A 26,224-nucleotide genomic window follows, 5' to 3' on the forward strand; every position below is an offset into this window, starting at 1 on the left:
AAGCTTCCCAGTCCCTGGAATTTTCTTGCTTGTCAATCATGCCAATGTGAGCATTCAATTCTGAGTATAAAACATGCTCAGATGAGTCAATACGCTCATGTAAAGGCTGGAATTATGAAATTATCGTTTTAATATTTCAGAAATGTGTTTGAAATTTTACTTCCAGCTTTTGAATCATACATTTTGTCTAAAATAAACTAGAATAAGATAAGATTAACTTAATGTACTGCATTTCGTTCACTTAAGCACACAGGCCACAATTTGTAGTAGGTTAATGAGATGAACTCACTTGAGTCCATAGACAAATTTCTCTTTTTTTCATATAGTTTCATAAAGACCCAGAGTCAATGATCAGTTTTATGCCTCCTAGTATTTGCCTAGGTTGTTTAACACTTGAATACTTAAACACACATTCCATGTAACTGATTTTCTAAATTGCATGAAAGTATAAACAGAATTAATAATGAGCATATTAACCGATTTATTCACATCAATATGGCTTAATTTTAATAATGCAGTTTTGATTTTTCAACTGTTCATAAGTGTACCCTCCCAAGTAAACATTATTTTGCTTCAATAAAATTTACTCATTTAATTTAAACTAAATTCATGTTAATTGATTTCTTAATCACAAAAATAGCTCCAACTTCCCTGGCAGTGCAGGGGTTAAGAATCTGCCTGCCAATGCAGGGGACACGGGTTCAATCCCTGGTCCAGGAAGATCCCACATGCCGCAGTGCAACTAAGCCCATGTGCCACAACTACTGAGCCTGCACTCTAGAGCCCACAAGACACAACTACTGAGCCTGTGTGCCGCAACTACTGAGCCCACGTACTGCAACTACTGAAGCCTGTGTGCCTTGAGCCCGTGCTCCACAAAAGAAGCCATCTCATTGAGAAGCCCACGCACCGCAATGAAGAGTAGCCCCCGCTTGCTGCAACTAGAGAAAGCCCATGCACAGCAACAAAGACCCAATGCGGCCATAAATAAATTAATTAATTAAAAAAATAGCTCCAGTACAACATGTGTATGGAGCAGAAATACCATTATTACATTCTTTCTTCAATTTAGCTCCCATTTTTGTTATACTTTGAACATCCTGACTCTGTGATATAAGTGAAAAACACAGAAGTCAGCAATAGGTGAGCTCTGAGGAGCTTCTACATAATAACAAACAGCTGGATTGGTAGAATTATTATGATAAATGATTCACTTTTGGGGTTTTAACCTAAATATGTGGCATTATACATCATTTATAATGGCTGAATATGTGGACATTAATTACTTCAGGTTTTTTTAATGATAAATATAGTCTGTTTTACATGATGCCCATATTCCCAGACCTCACAAACGTATGGGTAGAAATGAGGTCTCACTGACATTGGTGTCCAATAAAGATAGTCTTAGACCCCTTTCATTTCCAAAGGATATCTGTTTTAGTCTCTCATCAAGACACCTCTTCATTAGGTGGCTGCTGGTGCCTATAGCAGGAACCCAGATTCATGCAAAGCTGCTCTTAACTCTCAGGATATCAAATCTGCTCTTGGTTAGATGTAGGGAAAATGGGCTTTTCCTCTGCTGTGTTTCACAGTTTGTCTCACAAAATTTTCACAAAAATATCTTACTCATTTTCAGTCCTCCACCTTTTTCTCTATTGTAATGAGGATTCAAATACCAGTTTCTCACAGCCCTCCAGGAAGGTGAGAGGAGAAAAAGGGACAAAAACTATGACATCTTCCCTACTGATTTTTTTCATCCCATTATTTCCTCCTGGTCTTTTGCACAAAATAACTCTCACCTCCTTCTGACCAAAGATACAAGCATCCATATATATTATATTAGTTTCCAATTGCTGTCAGAACAAACTTAGCAGCTGGAAGCAACACAAAATTATTATGTCACAGTTCTGTAGGTGAGAATTCCAAAACGGGTCTCACTGGGCTAAAATGGCTAAATCATGGTGTCAGCAGGACTGCATTCATTTCTGGAGGTTCTAGGGGAGAATCCATGTGCTTGCTCATCAGAGTACTGGCAGAATTCAGTTCTGTGGTTATAGAACTAAGGTTCCCATTTCCTTACTGGCTGTCAGCCAATGCCCATTCTCAGCTTCTAGAGGTCATCCACATTCCTTGGCTCATGGGCCCATCCATCTTCAAAGCCAGCAATAATGGACAGAATCTCTTTCATGCTTAGAATCTCTCCTTCCTCTTCCTCCATTGTCACATCACTCTGACCTTCTCTTCTGCCTTCTGCTTCTAACTTTAAGGCCTCGTGTGATTAGATTGAGTCCACCTAGATAATCCAGGATAATTTCCCCATCTCAAGGTCCTTAAACTTAAGCACATTTGCAAAGAACTTTTTGTCATGTAAAGAAAATTTTATAGGTTCTGGGGATTAGGACGCGGACATATTTGGAGGGGGCATTATTTAACCTACCACATATATCAGTCAATATAAAGAAATTCTTGAGGGGTCACTAGTCACCAGCTCTGTAAACAGATCCAGAATTCCAATTTGGAATCAAGAGCTGTGATATTGAAATAGTAAAAATAAAACGTGGGGGAGGGGAAATATGGAGAAAGAAAAAGGGACTTGCAATTATAGATTTTGCTCTAAGATACAGAATGGCTGCACAATTTCCATGGAGCAATAGGAGTTAACAGATTAAATCATAACACCCAGAAAAGGAAGGCTTACATTGAAAATTCTGACAGGTTTCTAACAACAGGACTGCAGCCCTAGCAGACACAGCTATAATAAGACCATATACTTTCCCTATGTATCTAATGACATTTTGCTGAGTTTCAAGCAGGAAGAAGCTGAGATCTCCTTAGAATATAAATCATGTCAAAAGTAAGAGTTAAACTCCAAAATAAATTAAGTAAAACTTAAAGTGACTTTTCTAAGCCTAGCACATAGACACAAATTAGGACCATATTGTACATAAACTGTGTGATGACAATATTCTGACAAACATGAAAATGTCTTCTTTAAATAGACAGCTATATTTTTCAGGATATTGAGCTAAAAAGAAAGAACATTTGTATAATGCAGTTTCAATCAAGGGCGCCTTAGTGACCACTATTATTTCTATACCAGTTTTCTGCAATGTGTTTGGAAGTCTATATACATTGTGTTGATATAGCGATGGTGACTACATTGAGGCAGAGGACATGTATTCATTTACAAGTAAATGTCACTAATATCTAATGACATGCCACTCCAGAAGCTGAACATTTTCTTTAAGCAGCTGAATCATTTTATGCTTAAGATGCTCTAAACAATATTTTGGAGGGCATATGTTCCATTGGCTTCTTTTTGTTTAAAAAAAATTTAAGCTCTCCATTTTAATCATCAGTGTAAAAAGAAAGAGGAAGGAAGTGCATGGGCAGTTTGAGGAACTAAAGGACAAAGAATAAAGTGTGTTTATGCCTAGAAAAACGGGTGTACTCTACAGTGCTGCCTTAGCAGCCCGAAACTATTCAGTGTCAACACATACGAATGAAAAGTGAACAACCATACATAATATTGCAAAACATTCCTCCGTTCCCCAAGTAATAAGCACATTTTTAAACTGTTTGCTATATAATAAGAATAATGATAATAGATACTTCAGAGCACTGTGAAGGTCAAATCCGGTAATGTAGGTAAAACACTTGGCACTGTGTCATGTACACATGTGAACACAAAGTATTTCAGACATACACAAAATTCCTCAATACATTTCAGTTATTGCTATTACTAATATAATTATGAAATATGATAACTGGTTAAATACTTGGTAAACATTCTTGTGTGCATAGCAAAGTGTTATTTCAAGACATTAACCTGTATTTTCCTTGTTGCCATATTTTGTACTGATATAACAAATAGATGATTGGCTTGTTTTTTGTCTTTGCATAAGTATTTTAATATTATATAAACTAGCTTTGTTTTGGGGGGCATGTAGAAAAAGGCCCATTTCAAAAAAGAAGAAAAGGCACTGAGGTTAAAATACTGTTCATGATTACTTACTGTTCCCTTAATTTTGGTGAATTTTACTGATATTTAGTGTCGGGGGGATCAAGGATACTAAATATTTTATAATGCCTTGCATAGTCCCATAAAACAAAGACTTATTTTACCTAAAATACCAATACCATTTTAAATTCTTTTTTTTAAATTATTTATTTTTTGCTGTGTTGGGTCTTCGTTGCTGAGCGCGGGCTTTCTCTAGTTGCGGCGAGCGGGGTCTACTCTTCGTGGCAGTGCGCATGCTTCTCACTGCGGTGGCTTCTCTTGTTGCAGAGCACGGGCTCTAGGCGCACGGGCTCAGTAATTGTGGCTCTCAGGCTCTAGAGTACGGGCTCAGTAGTTGTGGCACACAGGCTTAGTTGTTTCGCGGCATGTGGGATCTTCCCAGACCAGGGCTCGAACCCATGTCCCCTGCATTGGCAGGTGGATTCTTAACCACTATGCCACCAGGGAAGCCCCTAATAGCATTTTGAAGGAGGGGAAAATGAGAAAATGTTATGATCTGAGACTTTACCATCACCATCTTGAACTCTGTGGTCAAAAATGTTAATCTTTCCCTTCCATAAATCTCAATTCCCTTGCCCTTCTCTAGTTTCATTGTACTCCCTTGGCTAAACACACCCTAGTTAAATCCAACTCTCTACCTTCTTTGTATCTGCAACTGTTGAGCTGGATGTATTTGAAGAAACACATAACACCTTGTTGACTGACCTCACATCAAATTCATGATCACTAAACTTATGTGACTCCTTAGTACTTCCTGGTCCATTTTTCCTCCTATGTTCTTGCTTGCTATTTCATATTTTCTCCTTTCTTCTTCAAATTCCAAAATCCTCCTCCCATATCCTCATGCTCAACCATTTTCTATTTTTCTAAGAACATAAAAGCCAATAGAAGAAAACTTCAACCCTTCCCACCACTTCAATTCATGTCCAAGCATATGTCTGTATTTTTTTCCTAGAAAGAGAGGTCTATCATTGCTGTCTCCAATTCCTTTCTCCTCATTCTCTCATAAATCAACTCCAGTCAAATTTTTATACCCATCACTCTACTGAAAGTGCACTTTCCAAGGTCACCAGTAACACCTCATTCTGTACCTCATTTGATCCATCAGTAGTATTTGACAGAGTTGTACACTCTTGATTAACTCAATTGGCTTTCAATACCCTCCTCTCCTGATTTTCCTTCTATCTTTCTGGCTATTCCTTCTTAGTCTCCTTTCTGGTTTCTCCTCACTTTCTTAATGTCTAAGCGTCGGAGTGTCCCAGGACTCAATCCTCAGATTTCTTCTCTTATCTCTCTTTTCTCGTGTTTGTGGTTATCATATCTAGTCTCCTCACTTAACCAACATCTGTATTAAAGATTAAAACATTTTTTAGAAATTTAGTCTAGATGCTCTGCCTTCCCTACACAGACAGACACACACACACACACACACACACTGAACTTCAGACCTGTATGACAATTATCATCTTAACGTCTCTCCTTGGATATCTAAAAGGCATTTCTTACTTAATAGAACCAGCTAGGCTGAGCTCCTGATCTTCCTCCCAAAATATGCTCTTCCCTGTCTTCCTCACTGAAGTAAATGGCAACTCTCTTCTTTCAGGTGTTCAGATTGATGACTTTGAAGTCATCCTCAACTCTCCTCTTTCCCTAAAATGTTCCACAACCACACTCTCAACACATCTTTTTGGCTTTACCTTCAAAATAATCTATAATCAAATCACTTTTCATTACCTCCACTGCTACCACTCTGGTCCAAGCCATCATATCTACTGATCCGATGATTACAAGCCTCTGGTCTCCCTATTTTTGTCCTGTCCTCTTCATTCTATTCTCAATGTAACAATCATATTGACCCTATTAAAACAGTTCAGATAATTACACTTTTGTGCTCAAAGGCTTCCTATTTCATTGTGAGAAAAATCCAAAGGCATTATAATGACCTAAAGGTCTACAACATTACCCCATCCCCTTCTACATTCCCTCTCACTCACCACATACTGAATGATTTTTTTAACATTCCAGGCATATTCATGTTTTAGGGCATTTGCAATTGCTTTCCTCTTGCCTTAAGACCTTCTTGCCCAAGATAACCACATCGTTTGCTCCTATATCATTTTGATTTCTTTGAATAAATATTCTATCTAAAATTATAGCATCATCAACCTACCATCACTCTTCCTATCCTCTTCCTTGATCTATTTCTCTCCTTAGCATTTTAAAAATTATTTTATTTTTATTTATTTTTGGCTGCATTGGGTCTTCATTGCTGTGCGCGGGCTTTCTCTAGTTGCGGTGAGCGGGGACTACTCTTCGTTGCAGTACATGGGCTTCTCGTGGCGGTGGCTTCTCTTGTTGCAGAGCACGGGATCTAGGTGCATGGGCTCCAGTAGTTGTGGTGTGTGGGCTCAGTATTTGTGGTTCATGGGCTTCATCGCTCCACGGCATGTGGGATCTTCCTGGACCAGGGCTCGAACCCATGTCCCCTGCATTAGCAGGCAGATTCTTAACCACTGTGCCACCAGGGAAGCCCTCTCCTTAGCATTTATAACCACCTAACATACTGTATTTTATGTACTTAATCAATTTTCTCTTTTCTAACTAGAAATAAGCTCTAGGAGGGCAGGGTTTTTTCTGTTGTATTCACTGCTCAGAGACTAGAAAGTTCCTGATAAATGAATATATACATCAGTCATCAAATGGTAATTTGCAATGATAATTCTCTTAAGTGTCTGTCTTGAGTACTTAGATCCAAGTAATAGTATAATTAAGAGGAATAGAAGAATCCTAGATAACCATCAGGAGAATGGGGGCCACAGTTGGAAAGACATTAATTGTGCATGAAAGACAGACTTCATCTATTCCACAGATTTTTCTTAGGGCTGGATTTACTGCACTACTCAGTTACCTAGAGCAGGGGTCGCCAGAACTGGTTTTACAATTTTAGCAACAAAAATGCTTTTTAGGGTATATATACACATATATATGAGAATACATATATATATGCATGTGTACTGGGTTGGCCAAAAAGTTCTTTCGGGTCTTCCATAACATTTTACGAAAATCCCAAACAAACTTTTTTGGCCAACACAATACATACATGTATCTGTATACTCTCTTTTTATATGTCATGAACCCTATGGCAAAGAAAATTTGATATTTCTAATATTTGAAAAAAAACAAACAAACTATGAATTCTGGTGAATTTTGGTGATGCAAGCCAAGAGCTTTTGGCATTGGGATTGTGCTGGTTGGCATACAAGTGACAATTATCTCCTCTGTGCATTTCTAAGAAGTAAAGAGAGAAAGACACTTCTTCACTTTACTAGGTTTACACAGAGTCTTCTGGAACACAAACTACTGTTTACTGGCCCAAATTAATTTTTCTCAAGGGATTTTTAGAAACATTTTTTGAAATGTGACAATATCTCTTTGCATCTGAGCTTCAGAACTAACTCTTCAAGTTATATATAGAGGCTGAACTGCCCCAAGCCCATAAATATGAAGCTGTCTTTGTCTAGAATAGTTTACATCCTGGAGTTTTCAGAAATTCTGACATTTGTTTAAACTTGTCTTCATTTTTTTCTCTATGAAAAGGCTATAAACCAGATCTCTTTAACAATCTTATTTCAAAGTAGGAAACATCTCATGCTTTAATATGAACAGATTATTTTAAAAGAGGAAAGGTTTGAATTTATTCACAACTTGGTAAGAGATGATCTCCATGGAAAATGCGATGGAAACGTTCACAGGAGAAAGACTGTTGAGGTAAAGTAAGGTATAGTTCTCCATATTACTATGGTAGTCTTACTGAAGGTAGTCTGTTAACATTCTTTTCTCTAGCTTAAAGGGAAGGCTGAATTCAACTCCAAGTAGAGTAGACAATGGCCAAAAAGATTTCTAAGACTGACCAAATGATTTGATATTCACGGCATTCACATAATTACAAACCTAATAGATATAAACTGATTATAGAAACCAGATGTTGGGACTTGTATATGAAAGGAAGTAACTAAGATTCTAAAAATATGTATTTTTTTATTCAAAACACACTCTTTGTATTTATCTACATTTTAAGAACATAATTATACAGCTTATTTTCTTGCTCCAAAATCTAATTTCAAAACAAAGGCCTTAACCCATGTTTAGGTACAATTTGTATTTCTAATAAGTACAATCTATACAAAGTATTCTCAATAACTTTAAAGTATTTTATAATTTTGCGACAAAAATCATGCATCATAAATGGAATATTAATAATGGCACTTTATATTAATGTTCTTTTATTATTTATTAAGTTAATACTCAGTGTATTAATAAAATGAAATAATAATTTCCATTAAGAGTGAAAATGGATCTCTTATATCCCTCCATGATTCAATACTAACTAGCATTTGTCATGATAATACCTGTAGCTGTAATGTAGATTATTATATAATCCGAAGAAAATGTCTTTTGCATTTCAACTATTAATTAATACCTACTTGTAACACAGCATTATTCATTACACATTCCAGAGAAGCAAAAGTCTACTTATTGCAAAACTACCTCAAGGCTATTCAGATAACCATGTGTCTCCATCCTCATGTCAAGGAACATCATTTTAATTATAGGGATTACTTAATATTTATATAATGTGCCAGAATATGCTCAAGGCAGCCCTAATATATGAAAGGCATGTATCGCCCTAAAGGATATTCTCCTATCCTCAAACTGACATGAAAACAAAGAAGAACAGTTTTCAAAAATTATAAACAATGAAGTTTCTATCTCTACAATGGTGTTTATTCCATAGAATGTAGCTGCAGTTCACTGTAGTTGTACGACTAGAGACTCCATTCGCTAGCTGATTTGTGGTTACTCATCACTTGTAAAACAGGATTTGCTTACTGATTCATGATTTCCGTCATATATTGAGCTCATTTTTGCTCTGCACAGTAGGGCATCGACAGCCATTATTGTCCTTGTTCATCCTGAATCAGTAGGCAGCAATTTGTTTATGGTCACTGATCCTGTTTCTTCTCTAGATACTTTTTAAAAACCAAAGAGAAAAATAAGTGATAAGCCTCTTCCTCCAGATTCAGTTAGTCAACTGGAATCTATCATATAATTTTGCATATTAAATCAAATTATTCTTATGGGAATATCAAGGGAAACCAAAGGGATAAATAATAATCCAGTTCCTATTACATACCAGATGTTTTATGTATTATTAAATGAAATCATCATGACAATTCTATGAGGTAGCATTCACAATCTCCATTTTATAACTAAAGTGATGGAGGATATGAAGTGAAAGAATTTTTCTAAAATCTCACAGTTAGTAAATGTTAGGTTTAAAAAACAAAATCAGGTCTGTTTGACTCCATCATTTTTGCTATTATACTACACAACCTTGAGAAATGTATATGGGCTGGGTACCCTAGGGTTCTCCAGAAATGCATTATTGTGGCATGGAGTGGCAAAACGGTATTTCTAGTTACTTCTTACTGAGGAAAAAAAAAGACTTATGGATATGGGGGAGTGGTCTAAATCAGAAGCTTTGATATTGGGTTACATTTGCAGCTAGCATACTGTATATAACCCTTTATGAATCTATTGGGAATAAAAACCTCTAATTTGGATAATCCCTTGGGGTTCTATTCAGTATTTTACCTCCTGGAAGATAACACAGGAGACAATCTAGATGATCTTAGGTTTGGTAATGAGATTTAAATACAATACTATAGTTAGGAAAGAAAAATAAATAAGTGGGACTTTATTAAAATTAAAAATGATCTGCTCTGCAAAAGACACTGTCAAGAGAATGAGAAGCAAGTCACAGTTTGGGAGAAAATATTTTCAAAAGACATATCTGATAGAGAACTTATTACAAAACATACAAAGAACGTTTAAATCTCAGCAATAAAAATATCAACAATCCAGTTTAAAAAATGGGCAAAAATATGAACAGACTATTCACCAAAGATTTTATACAGATAGCAAGAAAGCATATGAAATGATGCTCAGCATCATACATCATTAGAGAATCAAGAATTAAAACAATGAGAGACCACCACACACCAATTAGAACGCCTAATACCTATAACCTGACACACCAAATACTGGCAACAATGTGGAACAACAGGAATCCTCTTTTCATTGTTGGTGGGAATGCAAAATAATACAGCTAAATTGGAAAGACACTGGCAGTTACATATAAAACTAAACATTCTCTTCCAATAACCTAAAAGGGTTGAAAACTTAAGCCCACAAAAAATCCTATATCCACAGTAAAACCTACCTGTGGATGATTGCAGCAGCTTTATTCATTTTTGCCAAAACGTGGAAGCAACCAAGATGTCCTTTAGTAAGTGAATAGATAAATAAGTTGTAGTATAGCCCCCAAATGGAGTATTTCTCAGCGCTGAAAAGCAATGAACTATCAATTCACCAAAAGAAATGAAGAAACCTTAAATGTATCTTATTAATTGAAAGAAACCCACCAGGAAAGGCTACATACTTATGACTCCAACTACATGACAGTCTGAAAGACAAAACTATGGAGACAGTAAAGAAGAAAATGGCCGATTGCATCTTTGCCGCTTCTTCTAAAAAATACAGATTATGAAAGTAACACGTATACTGTCAAACAGGTGCTGCCAAAGCAGTGTCATGTCTATTCAGGGGATGCAGAGACATAGAAAGACAGCCAGACCTAGGACATCATAATAAACATTAAAAATGCTTTAAAATGTGTACACCTCTCTCCACGAGAATATTTTGGAAATCAGCAGACTAAACAGCACTAAGTCAAACATTTAAATTAAAAGCCACAGCTGACCAAATATTATTGTATCTGTTTATTTTATTATCTTGAAAGACAGCTGCTTCCTACGTGAAAGCAAATTAAACTTAGTTAACAAACTTCTTTAATTTGATGGCATAAACTCAAAACTGATGTTTCAAAACAAATGTCACAATTTTAACTTACCTTGACCATTATGTAAATAACCTGCCCTTTTTCATGTGTTGCATAGGAAAATGGAAAGAGATCTGCACGGAAGTCAGGGGGTCATAACTAACGTCAGCCTGGTCTCTGGAGAAGCTGTGTATCTTTGTTCAAGTGACTTCATCTCTCACAGCCTCAGCTTCCATTCCATGTACTCTCAACGTGCAAAATAGATAAATACACCTGGTCTAAGAAGGAAAGGGGCTCCCTGTCTGCTCCATGCCTCCTGTCCCAGCACAGGAAGACCACACAGACACAGTGTGAAAACCATTTAATAGAATATGGCTCAAATGATTTCCAGTTCTGAAATTCTTTGTTTCTGTGTAAATATTCAAAACAGTATAACTCCCTCCTGATTCACAGAGAACAAGACTTTTACTCAAACAATGCTTCTCAGGCTCATACAATTTGAGGGCTGGAAAAGAATTTGGCAGACTATTCAGGTCATCTGCCTGGCTCTGAATGGATGTGGCCTTAAATGATCCCAGAATTATGTTTTAGAGTATTCAGAAAATCCAGACAGGCACTTCTGAAGAAATCCCAACCAAGTTCTTTTTCTACAGCTTCAAAACATTTTTATTTAGGAGAATTTTACCTATATTTCCTCTTGTTCATCTTCTATGGAAACAGAAATAGTAACTATTCACATAGAGCATCTATTTATTCACTCTACAGGGGATTATTAAGCTCCTAAACAACACTAAGCAATCTCCTAAGTCCCAGAAGTACAAAGGTGAACAGAAACCAGTTGCATCCAGGAACTCACAGTTTAGGGAGGAATATTTCTGTATGCTGGGTGGTGGGAAGTCTCAGGGAAAGAGCACAAAGGAAGGCCTAACTCAGTCTGTCCTGGGAGATGGGTCAGAAAATTTTCCTATAGAAATCAATGCTTGAACTGCATTCTGAAGGATGAATACAAGTTAGTCGCTCAGGAAAATGGTACAAGAGAATCTCAGACAAAAGGAAAATGTGAGATAGGAAAGTATGAGAGAGCATGGAATACATATGGGCATTTGAATGGCTGGACCACAGAGTTCCTTCCTGAGTACAAGACCAGAATTGTCTCAGAGACCTCACTGTATCGTTAAGACAGTGTGGTGGACTGAGGCAATCAAATTTGAGTTTTATAAAGACCTTCCTCCATCAGGTATGTGAAAAAAGTATTAGAATGGGAAGGCTGGAGGTAGAAAGTTAGATGGCTTTTTCTGTAATTTAGGTAAGAAATGATGTGGGCTCAACACTGACTATTCAGTGTCTTAAATCATTTTAGTTGCTTTGCTCTGAAACCTCCCACATTTTCTGTGGCTGGGTGTATGTATCATCAAGGCATCTGGATATGGACAATAGCTCAGCTGAGAAACACTTGTTTTTTCAATTGGTATCAAGTAGCCTCTTTACCATACTTTGTAGAGTTATTATTTCATTGTTAGTAGTCAGCTGATTGTATTATTCTGTTTGGTGTTAGAATCATAACATTTTAAATCTGCAAGAGACTTTCTAATTCATTGGGTCTGCTTGTTTTCATACCATGTTTCTCCAAAACCTAGTTTTCTTTTGGGAAAACCACAGATGAGGCTATGGAATAAAACAGACAGAGCTCCTGGCCTTGTCACCCAGTACAACCAGGACCGGCCCTGCCAGTCATTGTAACCAGCACCGTTCCTGTCTCCCCTGGTAACCAACACCAGCCCTGTCACCCACTTGAATGATTTTTCTTGTTTTTGTGTGTTCTAATTAAGATTTTGTTTGCAAAACAGGATCTGTTGCTAAAGTTATAACCTCTCCCTAACTTCACCAATAAAAAATTCAAACACAAGGAAGTTAAGGGTCTTGCTTGTGTTTATACTTAGCTAGTGAGCAACAGAGCTCAAGTAGCAAGACTGTTAACACATTCAGGAAGAGTTGGAACCTCTTCTAGAACCTGAAACTGTCCCTAATCCCCAAGTCATATTCTGATCTTGCCAAGCTTCCTCATTCCGGGTATCAATGGCAGGGCATCTTAGACTTCCTGTTAAAAAAGAACACAGCTTATTTCTAAGAGTCATTTTCTTCCCATGTGAGTATGTATGTTTGTGCGTATTGTGTGTGGGTGTTTCTATTTGTAATGAGATGGATATATAGATTTGGATTTACACATTTTGTTGTAGCTAAGAAAATATTATAATAGGGTTCCATTGCACAGGCTAAACTATTACTATTGGGTAAAAAAAGCCAACCTCTGAATTCAGAGTAAAGCATGCGGCAGGATTTTTTTTTTTTTTTAAGCTTTGGGAAGTTTCACTCTCTGGAATCATCTACAGATACTTAATTCATCAGCAGTAATTTTTTAAAGTAATCATAAAAGAGTGGCTCTCAAAATTTTATGCGTAAAGAATCACTTGGGGAGGTTGTTTAAAAATATAGATTTCCCACATTTCCCCCAGATCTCCTGACTGAGTGAATCTAAGATAGGGGTCAGTAATGTCCACTTTCAATAAAGACACCCAGTGACTCTGATGTGGACCTGAAAACCACACTTGAGAGACTGACGTAGCTCTAACTAGATTTTAAAAAGGGGTTGATGTAAATGGTTTTGCTGAACCCCTTAACCTGGCTTGTCTCTTTTAAGTAAAATTATCTTACCACATGAGTCAGGGACATGGAACCAAACCCCATCCCTGCTAAGTCTTACAGGATCAAGTGGTCATAGAGATCATTCCCAGCATAGTTTATATTTTCTTTAGCCTAAATATCTTTCACCAGACACAAAGTTCATGTGTTTGGCACAATAGAAAGTTATTTCTTGTTCCAAACACTTACTCTATCCTTCATCCTCCAAATATCTGCTAGACAGTGCGATCCATTAAACTGCTGTGTTGTTTCCTGTGTAAAAGTTTCTCATCAAGAGCAGAATTAAGATTAGATATTAACATAATCAAATTTTATCTCTACATGTGTTTTGAAAGAAAAGCAAAAAGTATTCTGACTTTTATAAAAAACCATCACATCTTAATTTAAAATTATTTGATATAAGACAATGCCCCTATTCATTTTTTTCCCCTGTGATGATAAGTAAAAATAAGCTTAAGGCAGTAAATGGCCTCGGAGACCTTCAATGGCCTGCCAAGCTTTGTGCTTGTGGGTTATTTCCAGTTCCATTTCATTATAAAGGACTTATTTCAAGGACACTGGGGCTGATAATCATGTCAAGCCCAGCCTCAGAAGAAAACTGGAAAAAAGGGTATTTACTCAAAGACCAAACTACCTCTTGATAGCTCTGGACTAGAAGAGAGAGGTCCCAATAGATAGTTACTTTCTAAATCAAAACACCCTAAAAAATGAAATATATATAAGCAGATTCTTCTTTTCCTTTTCTGCTCTATCTCTCCCTTCCTTCCTTCCGTCCTTCCTTCTTTCCTTCCTTCCTTCCCTTCCTTCCTTCCTGCCTCTTTTCCTTTCTCCCTCCCTTCCTTTCCTCTCCTGTCCTTTCCTTTCCTTCCTTTCTTTATGGGCAGTTTTTCTAAAAGTTCAATGAATAACGTCTGACCTCAAAATAGGCCCACTAATACTGAGTGCTTATTATTTATCAAGCAATATCTTAAGTGCTGTATATGTATTAAATCCTCAAAACAATTCTGCTGAAATGGGTATTAGTATTATCTCCACTTTACACATGAGGAAGCAGTGGCACAAAAAAACTAAATAACTATATTATATGATCCCACAGCTATTGTCTGTAAGAACTAAAGTCAACATAATTCCCTATTCCTATGTTAAGGCTGGGAGCAAGCATAATTTCTAACCCCTATTGCTGAAATACTTATGATAAGAGCTCTGGGACTTGCTTCAGTGTGGTGGAGGGAGGGAGGTGTAGGGGAATAGGTGTGAATGTTGAAATAAGATCGTCCATGAGTAGATAATTGTTGAAGTTGGATGGTAGGTTCACTATAATAGTCTCACTACCTTGTATATGCTTGAAACATTTTATTATAAAAAGATAAAAATATATGGAAAACTAACTAACTAAATAATTCTGCCAACAAGCTCCAAGAAAACCTGGTTCCTGGACGGTGATCTGTCTCAACCAGCTTACTTATATACTAATAGCATGCTCTTCAACACTTCAAGACTCTTGTGACAAATCCAAAGCTATGGTATCATAAATTCTGCCCACTTGCCTGCAATACGAGATGCACCCTGAAGTCACCCAACCTTTCCCCTACTGGGATACTGCCCACGAGTATCCTCCTCTGATCTTTCCTTTCCTTTTGAGACGCTACTAAGACTTTGTCAAGGTGGCTGGTGTTTTCCCTTACTGCAGTAACTTCATAAACTTAGTTTTGCTTGGTGAATACGTTTTTTCAGGATATATTTGGGAGGTTGGCAACTGACCGCTGTCTAATAATTATTAGGAATTAGAAGGCTATATTTTGTTATAGACATAATAACCTGTTCTCCTCTAATTCTTCTCAAACCAGAGATATCACTACAGCAGAATAAGGAAATTGATATCAACCTTCAGTAACTACTTAAAGAGTTTTTGACATTTCCTTAAAATAGAAATCCAAAAACTAAAGAATTTATGCTTGTGTGATTCTTAAAGCAAAGAGCTTTACAAAAGTTCTCTACAAATAATGTCTCTGACTAGTTTCCCTAACTCACACCAAATATAAATTGTGAGATTTAAATTGTGAGGATTAAAATAATTAATTTTTAAAAAAACAGTTGTTTGTATATTACAGACTTCATTAATGTAAAAAAAATATTGTTATTCTGAAATTTTACTCAATCAGGAGACCAAGACTGGGCAATTTAAACAACAAACAAAAACTAAGACAAAAAACAAAACCGGAAAAAAACCTAGTTATCTTAGAATAATGTAGCTTTCCTGATAAAGGAAATGTCACATGGTAAATATTTCAGGTGTGAACACACAAGCCACAAGGAGGTCCGGTTTCTTTGGAAATAGCTGTAAATATATTCATCTGAGTAAAACAATCATCTGTGTCTAGTCATGCATGCTCTCTGCTCCCGTGGCTGTCACTGTTGTCGATCTGAACTTGAGAGGTAATGGCCTCATGATTCAAGGAAACTGCTGAAGTGTGTACTCAGGCTTCAGCTGAAGAGATGGGTTCATTTATCATCATAATAAGCTATTACCATCGAGAGGTCACAACTCATTGAAGAGACAGTCAGTCTAATTGGATCAATTCCGTCAGCTTTCGATGTGCCTCAAGGAGATAAGCACTCTTTCACAGGTAATTTTCAATCACCCAGCAAACTACCTGTTCAATAATTCATCACATTTCAGATTGGGATCTTATCACATAGCTCCTTTTTCCATGTGGCAAATGTTGAATTTTAACTACTTGGAATCTCCGACCTAGGTAATAGAGGGAGAGCTTCAGAAAAAGTAAGGTGAGAGAGTGTCTGCTTTACTCGGCTACTACTGTTGGAAGTGACGAGAAGACCTCAGTAATATAAATGTAAGCTTTATGCTTCCCCAACATGCCCTGCTGACAATAACAGAATTTCCTGAAACTACCTGGTAAGATAAGAGTGCTATTGGAATCCTTGTGATTAATTAAGCATGACAACCATTTTTAGCTTATAGAATTGAAGCACTTAAGTGATCACATCAAAGCAATAACCTTTACAACAAAGTCTAGAATAGAAAATTAATAGGTTATAATAGATCAAAATAAAAACAGACTGTTACTTAAAATATCTTATTTTACAACTTTGACAATCTTACAATCTTGAGTGGGGCAGTAAATAGCCTCTGAGGCAAACTCACCTCAAATCAAATGCTGGCTGTGACTTTAAATAGCTAAGTTACCTTATAATTACAAGCATATTATTTTTCTCCACTATTTTTTACACAAATGATGGTCATATATACACTATTCTACTTCTAGGTTTAATTACTTAACTATATACCTTGGATCATTCCATATTCGTAGACAAAGAACTTCTTTTCTTATTTAGAGTTTTATAGTGTTTGACTGTGTGTATGTACCAAAATTCACTTAATCAGTCTCTCAGTGACAGACATTTTTGTGTTTGTCACAAACATTTATGAATGAATAACTTCGCATTTCACACGTTTATATATACCAGTAGGAAAAAATTCCCAGAGGAGAAATATATAAGCTCATGTGCATTTGTAACTTTGGTAAAGATTTCTAAATTAGTTTTCTTGGATTGCATCAATATGTATCTCCACTACCAATATTATAAGACCTTTGTCGTTTAAAAATCTTACTAATACTGTGCTATCCATTTTGCCATTTTGTTGTCCTTTCCAAGATAAATGACAATTTCTCAGTGTAGTTGTATTATGAGTCAGGTTATACATTGTTTCATATACCTAAGAGCCATCTGTATTCCTTTTCTGTGAACTGTTCATTCATATCTGTTGCCCATTTCTTTATTGAACTGTTGGTCTTTCTTATCAATTTCTATAACTTCTTTAGATATTAGATTAGCCTTTTGTTTGCTATAAATTAAAACAAAATGAAAATATCAAATTTTAAAAAGAATTGATATTTTACTTGATTTGTTTGATAAGGCTGCCACAACAAAACCATAAACTAAGTGTCTTAATAAACAGAAATTCATTGTCTCACAGTTCTAAAGGATACAAGTCCAAAATCAAGGTGTTGACAGTGTTGGTTCCTTCTGAAGGCTGTGAGAAAAGGATCTGTTTTAGCCCTCTCTCCTTGGCCTGTAGATGGCTGTCTTCATGTTCACATGGCATTCTCCTTGTATGAGTATCTGTCTCCAAATGTTCCCTTTTTATAAGGATATCAGTCATATCGAGTTTGGGTCTACCTTAATGACCTCATTTTAACTTGGCACATTATAGCTGCAGGGTATTGATGCTGTTTATAATGCCTATAAAATTAACTTCCCTAATCAGTTATTGATGGAAAGAAATCTTAAATCCCTTTAAGTGCTTCAGTAAAGCAGGAATAGTTAGATACTTATCACATCATTTACTTGGAAAGAAATGAAGCGATGCTTGTTTGCTTTACTTTGGTACCTTCAAGATAAAGTACAAAACACTCTGCAGGTTTCTCAAAAATCTAGATAACTGATTTAATTTTTTCACATTTCCATAAAGCTGCTGTTTAAGTCACGTAATCTACTTACTTGCTAAAATTAACTCGCTGTAATTGTCCATTTTTATTTTTAATGCTACCTTATGTTTACCACCACCAGATGCTGTATCAGATAGCAATAATAGGCAAGGGACAGAGTGTTTTAACAAGTGTCTTATATTGATATAAAGATTACCTCTGTATAAATTACTGCAGCATACAACTACAGAAATTCTCAAAGCAATTGACATTTACTGAACAGCTTCTGCATGCTAAGGGCATTTTTGAGGGCTTTGTACTATTCTGAGGAGGTGCTGGAACACTCAATTCGCAGATATTGAAAGTAAGTCTCAACTAAATAATGGGATGTGTCCAAGATTACAAAACTAATAAGGAAGAGATGCAGCATTTGAATCAGATCTGTGAAAGGCATAAGGATCAAAACACTGAAAATAACTTACCAGAGCCTCCCCATGCATAAATAATAGCTTTCAATCAAGAGCAAGATGGTGGGAAAGGATGGGACACAGATATGGATAGAAAATGAAAATGAAGAAAGAAAATAGTTACTCCTTTGGTAGTCCACAATCAAGGTGTCAGCAGGATTGGTCTCCTCTGAGGGCTGTGAGAGAAGGAGCTGCTCCAGGCCTCTCTCCTTGGCTTACAGATGGCCACCTTCCTTCTATACATATCTGTATTCCATCCTTCCCCACCATCTTGCTCTTCTCCCACTACCACCAATTAAACAGCATACACTGGGTTACATACAAAAACCCAGTAGATAAAACACTCTGGCCATGATAGGTTCAGAAAGGGCGTAATACTGCCCCCCTAAACTAGAACAGCAATAGTTGGTGGGTCTGATCTATTGCAAGTGGCAGAGGCCAGCACACTGGAGGTTTGTCCCACAAGGACTTGGGCTAGTACATCAGAACCAGCAATCCACTGGTTCCCTATAGCTCTTCACTGAGTTGCACATGAAACATGGGTGTAAAAGTGTTATTGAAAAGGATATAGTAAAAATGTAAAGTTTTTCATTAAGATTTGATTGAAACTTTCAAATTGATGGTGGTTTTGCTTTCTTTACTTTTGAGATAAGGAATGGGGGTTTCATGGTCTTCCATTTTACAATTCCAAATAAAAAATTATACAGAGTACCCAAATTTCTATTTTCACCTTGTGTGTTTTGTCGTTCATTTGATAATCATTGTGTTAAGCCCCAAGGCTAAAGAGGTGACCAGCCTGAGGTCCCATGGTAGGTGGCAATCTGTGGAGAAACCATTATTATTTACCTTTTGTGTTACTCTTAGTTTCTTGTTGTAGGGACAAATTTCATCTGCTATCATATTCCTTTTACTGGAAGAACTGTCTACATTTCTTCTAGTGATATGTTGGTGAAAAAGTATCTCAGCCTTTATTTCTCTGGAATACTCTTTGTTTTGCCTTCCTTTTTCAAAGATATTTTGGCCTGGTAAAAATTCTAGATTAATAATTTTTGTTTGTTTGCTGTTGTTTCTTTCCCCCCAATATTTTAAAATATTTCTGTACTGTATTCTGACTCTTGTGATGTCTAAGAATCTTTTATCTTTGTTCTTCTGTACATGTTGTGTCTTTCTTTCTCTGGCTGCTTTTAAGATCTTCTCTTTATCTCGACTAGTTTGTTTTTCTAATAATTTGGTTCTGATGTACTTTGACATTATTTCCTTATCATTTTGGGTCTGTTTCTGTTGACTGATTTTTCTCCTGGTTATGGCTCATATGCCCCTGCTTGTTTACATGCTTGGTCATTTTTTATTTGATGCCAGACATGATAGATTTTACATTGTTGGGTGCTGAATTTTGTTGTAATTAATTAAGTAGTATTGGATTTTGTTCTGGTATGCAGTTTTGGAATAAAGTGGTTTCTTTTAAGGTCAGCTTTTAAGATTTGTTAAGGTGGGTTAGAGCAGCCTGTAGTCTGGGGCTAATTTAGCCTTTTTACTAGGACAGTATTAAGTATTTTACTGAAGTTGTCTCTATTATGACACTGTTCCCCTTTAGGTGGTGGGAAAATGAGCTAGGAATTGTTTCTCATTACTTTTTGGTAGTTCTTCCATCAACATTAGATAGGTAGTATTCTGCCATCCAAGTCAATATTCAGCCAGGTTGAAAGTTCCCTTTACATCTTTACAGATATCTGGATTGATTCTTTCTCTCTCTCTCTCTGTCTCTCTCTGTCTCTCTCTCTCATTTTCTCTCCACCTTCCTCTTCCCTAATATTCTGTCCCACAAGTTCTAGCTTCCTGGGCTTCCCTGAACTCCAATCTCCTTCTTTCAAACAATGTTGTTTGGGTTTTCCCTCAATTCATTTCACCTTGGAAACTACACCCAGGCAACCATCTTGGCAGCTGTTAAGCCTGAACTCATCTATTTCTTTTTTCTCAGGGATCACAGTCCTACACCATCTGCTGTCCAGTGTCTAAAAACTCTTGTTTGACACTTTTTCTCAAGTTTTCTTGTTGTTTAAGAAATGTTTATTCAATCATGGTCAGGAGCAAAAATCCAAGGTAGTCCTTGAAAAGCTTTTTTAGTATGATTTTTGAAATTGTAGTCTTTGATTCAATTAGAGTTTATTTTTATGTATAATATGAGGTAGAGACGGCTATTTTTTTTCCTCTTTAGATAACCAGTGGTACCAGTAGCATTTATTATATGGTCTACCTTATTATCATTGATCTGCAATATCTGTTTTGTTAAAAATCAAGTATCCATATATGCATGGGATATTTCTGGGCTATTTTTTTCAGCTCCATTGAGCATTTTTAACCTATTTTCTCACCAACAGTACTTTGTCTCAGTCATTATTTCTTTTTTAAAATGAGTCCTAAGTCTTTATACCAGGTAAGTTTTGATTAATACTCCATTTCCGGCTTTCTTTAGGATTTCCTTTAATTATTTTTGGCCCTTTGGTATTCTGTATAGATTCTATCCTTGGTACTTTTATTACTTATCGCTATTATAAAGCACTTCTTTTATTGTTAAGTTTTTTTTTTAATTGCAGTATCGCTGCTTTACAATATTGTGTTGGTTTCTACTGCACAGCAAAGTGAATCAGCTGTTCGTATACATATATCCCCTCTTTTCTGGATTTCCTTCCCATTTAGGTCACCACAGAGCACTGAGTAGAGCTCCTTGTGCTATACAGTAGGTTCTCATTAGTTATATATTTTATACATAGTATCAGTAATGTATATATGTCAATCCCAATCTCCCAACACCCCCCCCTTCCCCCTTGGTGTCCATACGTTTGTCCTCTATGTCTGTGTCTCTATTTCTGCTTTGTAAATAAGATGGTCTATATAGGGGACTTATTTGTAAAGTGTTGTTTAAACTGATTTTTGCTGATGTAAAGAAACACAATCGACTTCTATATATTAACTTTGTATACAGTTTCTTTCTTGATTCACCTATTAATGATTTATCTTCTGAGTTCACAAAGCAGATAATCATATCATCTACAAATGACAGTTTTTATTTCTTCCTTTTCGATCTCTGTATCTTTTATTTTTTATCTTACCGCACTGTCCAAGTATTCTAGTACAATGTTAAATAAAAGTGGTCAGAGTGAAAATTGTTTGCAATCTTAAAGAATTCTTTCAACATAGATGCTATTCATTTTTGTGTACATAATCTTCATCAGATGAAGAAGTGCCTTTCCAATCCTAGTCTGCAAAATTTTTAAAACATCATGAATCGTTATTTAATTTTAACTATTTCTTTTTCTACCTCTATCGAAATATTTTTTTCCCTCTCCTTTAATCAGTCAATATTGTCAATTACTTACACTGACTTTTTGATATTAAACCAACATTGAACTCCTATGATAAAAGTAACCTGGCCAATTTAGTTTTACCATTTTTATACATTATGGATTCTGATTGTTCATGCTTTGGTTAGGATGTTTGCATCTATTTTCATGAATGAGTTTGAACAGGGATTTCCTTTTTCATACCTCCCTGATATCCAGCATATTAAGCCACATAAAATTGCTTGAGGAGTAGTCCTCACTGTCCTGTTCTCTGGAAACCTTGTAAGATTGAAAAAAAAAATTTAAGGTTTGAAATGTGACTGAACAAAATAAACGGAAGTAAACAAAATACTTATTTTATTTATGGGAAGAACTTTTTGGCTACTGATTCAATTGCTTTAATATTCATATCACTTTTCACATTTTTCAGCTTGAGTCAGTTTTATTAATTTTCATTATTCTAGAAATTTGACTTTGAGTCCTCATAGGTAGGCTAATTTTGCATAGTAGACATTACCAGAACTATGGGCAATAAATGAGTTCTTGGGTTCTTTTGTTTGCTTTTTAATAATATGTTTCCTCATTTGCCCCTAACAATTCATTTGGTTTATTCTTGACAACAGATCTTCTTCTAGTACTACTCCATCACCAAATCATTTTTTATATGATCTCATTTATGGAATAAAAATTCAATCACAGTTGATTTATCCTATTTACTTTTATGGCCCTACCATTCACCACATACATACTTTCTTAATTAATCCATTTAATCTAAGACTTAAATTGAAGGGCATTAAGGATGAGGGAGAGAGTTTGACCTTTACTTCTGAATAATTTTGAGGAATGTGGAACAAAGAAGTCAGAAATACAAATTATGCTGCTAAAAGGAGAGTGGATCATGCTTATTAGTAAGTTTTTAGTTTTTTTTTTAACCAAGACTGAAATCATCTTTCAATTCTAACTTAAATCCCAACTCAAGAGTCATTTCTGAGCAATCTAACGAAAACTATTCTGTTGTTGTTAAAAATGTAGCATTGATCACAAGATATTTGTGAAGTTAGTTCCTTTTATGTAACAAGGCCTACCCTGTCCTGTAAATCTCAAACATCAATCTCCTTCAAATCCACAGCTTTAATTAGGGATCTTAGGGGTAGAACTGAAAGTCAAGCAAACACAGCAAAGAAATACCAGAGATTACTTTTAGAACCAGATACTATTTTGTCTGCAGACTCATCATGTGCATCTTAAAAGCTAAACTATAGGTATTCTTGGCAACTACATGAAACAATTTAAAAGTTTCTCTAAGCTAGAAACAGAGAAAGATAGTATAATGTTGTAGAAAATGAGCATTGTTTTGTAAAGACCACATCACACAAGATTAATTTAATAACACTCGGGGAGAGATTTTCAAACCTTAATCGTAATGCGGGAACAGTAGATAGGCCAAGCCAGATTCTCAGGGAACTTTACGGATGGGAAGAGAATTGCTTTTGGAAGCTGCACTATCTATTTCAGACCACTAAGGTAACCTTAAGTAAATGACCTTTCAATGTTTCAACAGCACTTAGTTTCCTAAAGCAGTAAATTATTCCAACTCTGAAATACCCAAACTGTTTCTCAATAGCTGTAGCCTGTAGCAAATCAGCAGGACTCTTTGTCCTCTAGCTCTTTCATTCCTGCCTAGTTTCATGCTTAAACAACTGCCCTAAAACTAAGCATTAACATGTGTCAAGCATTTTGAAAATAAGCTGCTGCCTAGTAGAGCCCTGTGGGTGCCTGACTTAATTCTCTTTGAATATCTACAATGGAGGAGGGCAGGGAATTAACACTCGATTGTGACAATTGTGCTAAATACTCACTCACATATGAGAAGACAAACATTTTCAAGATTGCTGTTGAGGAACTAACTCATAGCTGAGATTGTAATCCAGCAAGACCCTCTGGGGCCTTCTCCGGACAGACCCCTTCCCCCACGTCCTCTCCTGGTCTTTTGTTTGTAGAAAAACTGTAGGCTCCCAGGCCTCCCCTGAGTCACAAACCCTGGCTCAAGAATTAATGATTAAAAGGATGTGAACATGTGGTGACAAAAATAGCAGTTGGGCCAGGAGAATTGGTGAGAATTTAAACAATAAATCAGCCATATGACAGTCACAGAATCTTTAGTTCCTCCCTGAAGCACCTAGATAACTGTATCCGATGCACATGTCCTGAGTTGTTTTACAGGTGCTAAAACCCCCACCAAATGGAAGAAGTTAACTACTTAATGACCATAAGCATGTAGCCCCCAGACCTACTGAACCTGAAGATTGATAATGTTAAGCCCTGTGACACGACCCTGTTATCTCGCCATCAACCAATCAGAGAACTGTGCACAGGCTGATCACACACCAGGCAACTCCCCTCCATCACTTTGCCTTTAAAATCACTTCGAGGAGTTTGGGTCTTTTGAGCGTGAGCCACCCCATTCTCCTTGCTTGGCCCTGCGATAAACCTTCCTCAGCTCCAAACTCTGATGTGTTGGTTTGTTTGGCTTCACTGTGTGTTGGGCACAAAAACTTGCAATTGACAAGATCATGGAAATTTTTTAAATGGATAGTATAAAAATGTGCTACCTTTTTCTAGGCCTCATCCACTATCCACATACATAACTATATTCACTTATGTACTCCTCATTAGTCCATAGAGGAACTGTAGTCAATAAAAATGTTTCTTAAGATGAAAAGTATTCCTTTGCTAAATTGGCTAGTGCTCTTGAGTTTAATTATGATCAGGCAGGTTTCTATGTTAGCAAAGTGTATCCCAAGTGAGAACAGCTTTATTATTTGGGGTTAGGTTGCCAAAAAAAAGGAAGACTGGCATGTGGCACCTTCATTGTAACAATATGTACAACACATCTCCCTTCTGTTATAAGGGACTTATAACCAAGTAACTTGGAAAATGTTTGAAAACTGGTTATATAAATATTTAGGAAAAGCTAATAGCATCTCATAAATATATACATTTTTTGACTTAGGAATTAACAATAAAAAGGCAGAGGAGGGATTATGTATCCACAGCCCCCTGGTCATGGATGTAAACAAAATTCTGTATTTAAGCAGATGTACTAGTTTCTTGATATACTATTTCTGTCAGATTCTGGCAATGGCTCTGATTCCTACAGCAATTACTGGTAAAGAACTAAGCCTCAACTATTTAGAAAAATGGCTTTACTGGATTTACAAACAAGGCCTTACAATTTTCCATTTCCTTAGCAAGATATTAAATCAACCAAGCTAAGCATGTCATCATGACTGTAATTTATGTGATAGGACATGACAGTTAAGATGTACTGTGGTAATTTGTGAGAGTTGGCAGTATTATTGTAGTATCAAAAATTTATATGGTTCAGTTATTAAGGCAAATTGTTTCATTCATACTGAGATATCTGACTGTAAACCACAGAGGGATTTCACATTACATTAAAAAACGTCTTCCATATTCAAACAATTTGCACACCCTGTTATGATTATTTTGTTCACTGAATGGAAACTGAAGCACAGACAAGCACAGCTTTTTGATGTGAAAATGATCTGTGGGGGACATGAAGTACTTCGTTGTGGGTGGATATAAGAAGCAGTTCAGCCAGGATAAGGGAAGTTATCTTTGGGAACCAACAACTACGAACAGGATGTCCAAATCCTTTGCTCTGATGCTATTTAATATCGCTTTTGCTTGCTTTCCTTCTGTCAGTTTGATTTTCAGCCAACAGAAAGAAAAAGCATATGACCAAAGAAGAAATGATGGAAAATATGGTAAAGAATATTCTATTTAAAAACTATCTGTAAGTAAATTTCTCCATTGTAAGAAAAGTAAGACCTCTGAAACTCATCCAATGGCTCTTCTCTAAACTCCTCAGAGCAGTTAGAAAAAAGACAGTTTATGTATGTATTTATTTTTTTGGCAGTTTTAAGCTATAGACATTCAAGTCGTATGTGCTATTTTATTCCTGTCAGGGATTCAGGAAGTTCCTAAATAGAATAGGATAGAATGACTTCTTGTTGGAAAGGGCTTTGAAGTAAAAGTTTAATTGGATTTTATTACAGATAGAAAATTTTATGCAATATACACTGTCTCTTTAAAAATACATATTCAATGAAAATGTGTTTTATTCATTTACACATTTTTCATAATGCTATTCAGAAGCTTGTAAAAATAAGAAACAGGCCACGAATTAAAATGTTTTCAGTCAGCTAAAACCACTAGTTCCCATTCGCATGAACTAGTAAAAGGTTTTCTATCTCAATACTCACACGCCACTATTAATATATTTTAATTTATTTAATCAATGAAGATTTCTTCAAAAG

General features: G+C 36.1%; 1 protein-coding gene across 1 annotated transcript in view; it reads right to left on the reverse strand.

Moving 5' to 3' along the window:
- Positions 1-26,224, reverse strand: part of LAMA2 (laminin subunit alpha 2) — a 588,138-nt gene that overhangs the window by 264,897 nt on the left and 297,017 nt on the right. The window lies entirely within an intron of this gene.

This window comes from Neophocaena asiaeorientalis, unplaced genomic scaffold, assembly GCF_003031525.2.
Source record: "Neophocaena asiaeorientalis asiaeorientalis breed wild unplaced genomic scaffold, Neophocaena_asiaeorientalis_V1.1 scaffold5, whole genome shotgun sequence".
Classification (NCBI taxonomy): domain Eukaryota; kingdom Metazoa; phylum Chordata; class Mammalia; order Artiodactyla; family Phocoenidae; genus Neophocaena; species Neophocaena asiaeorientalis.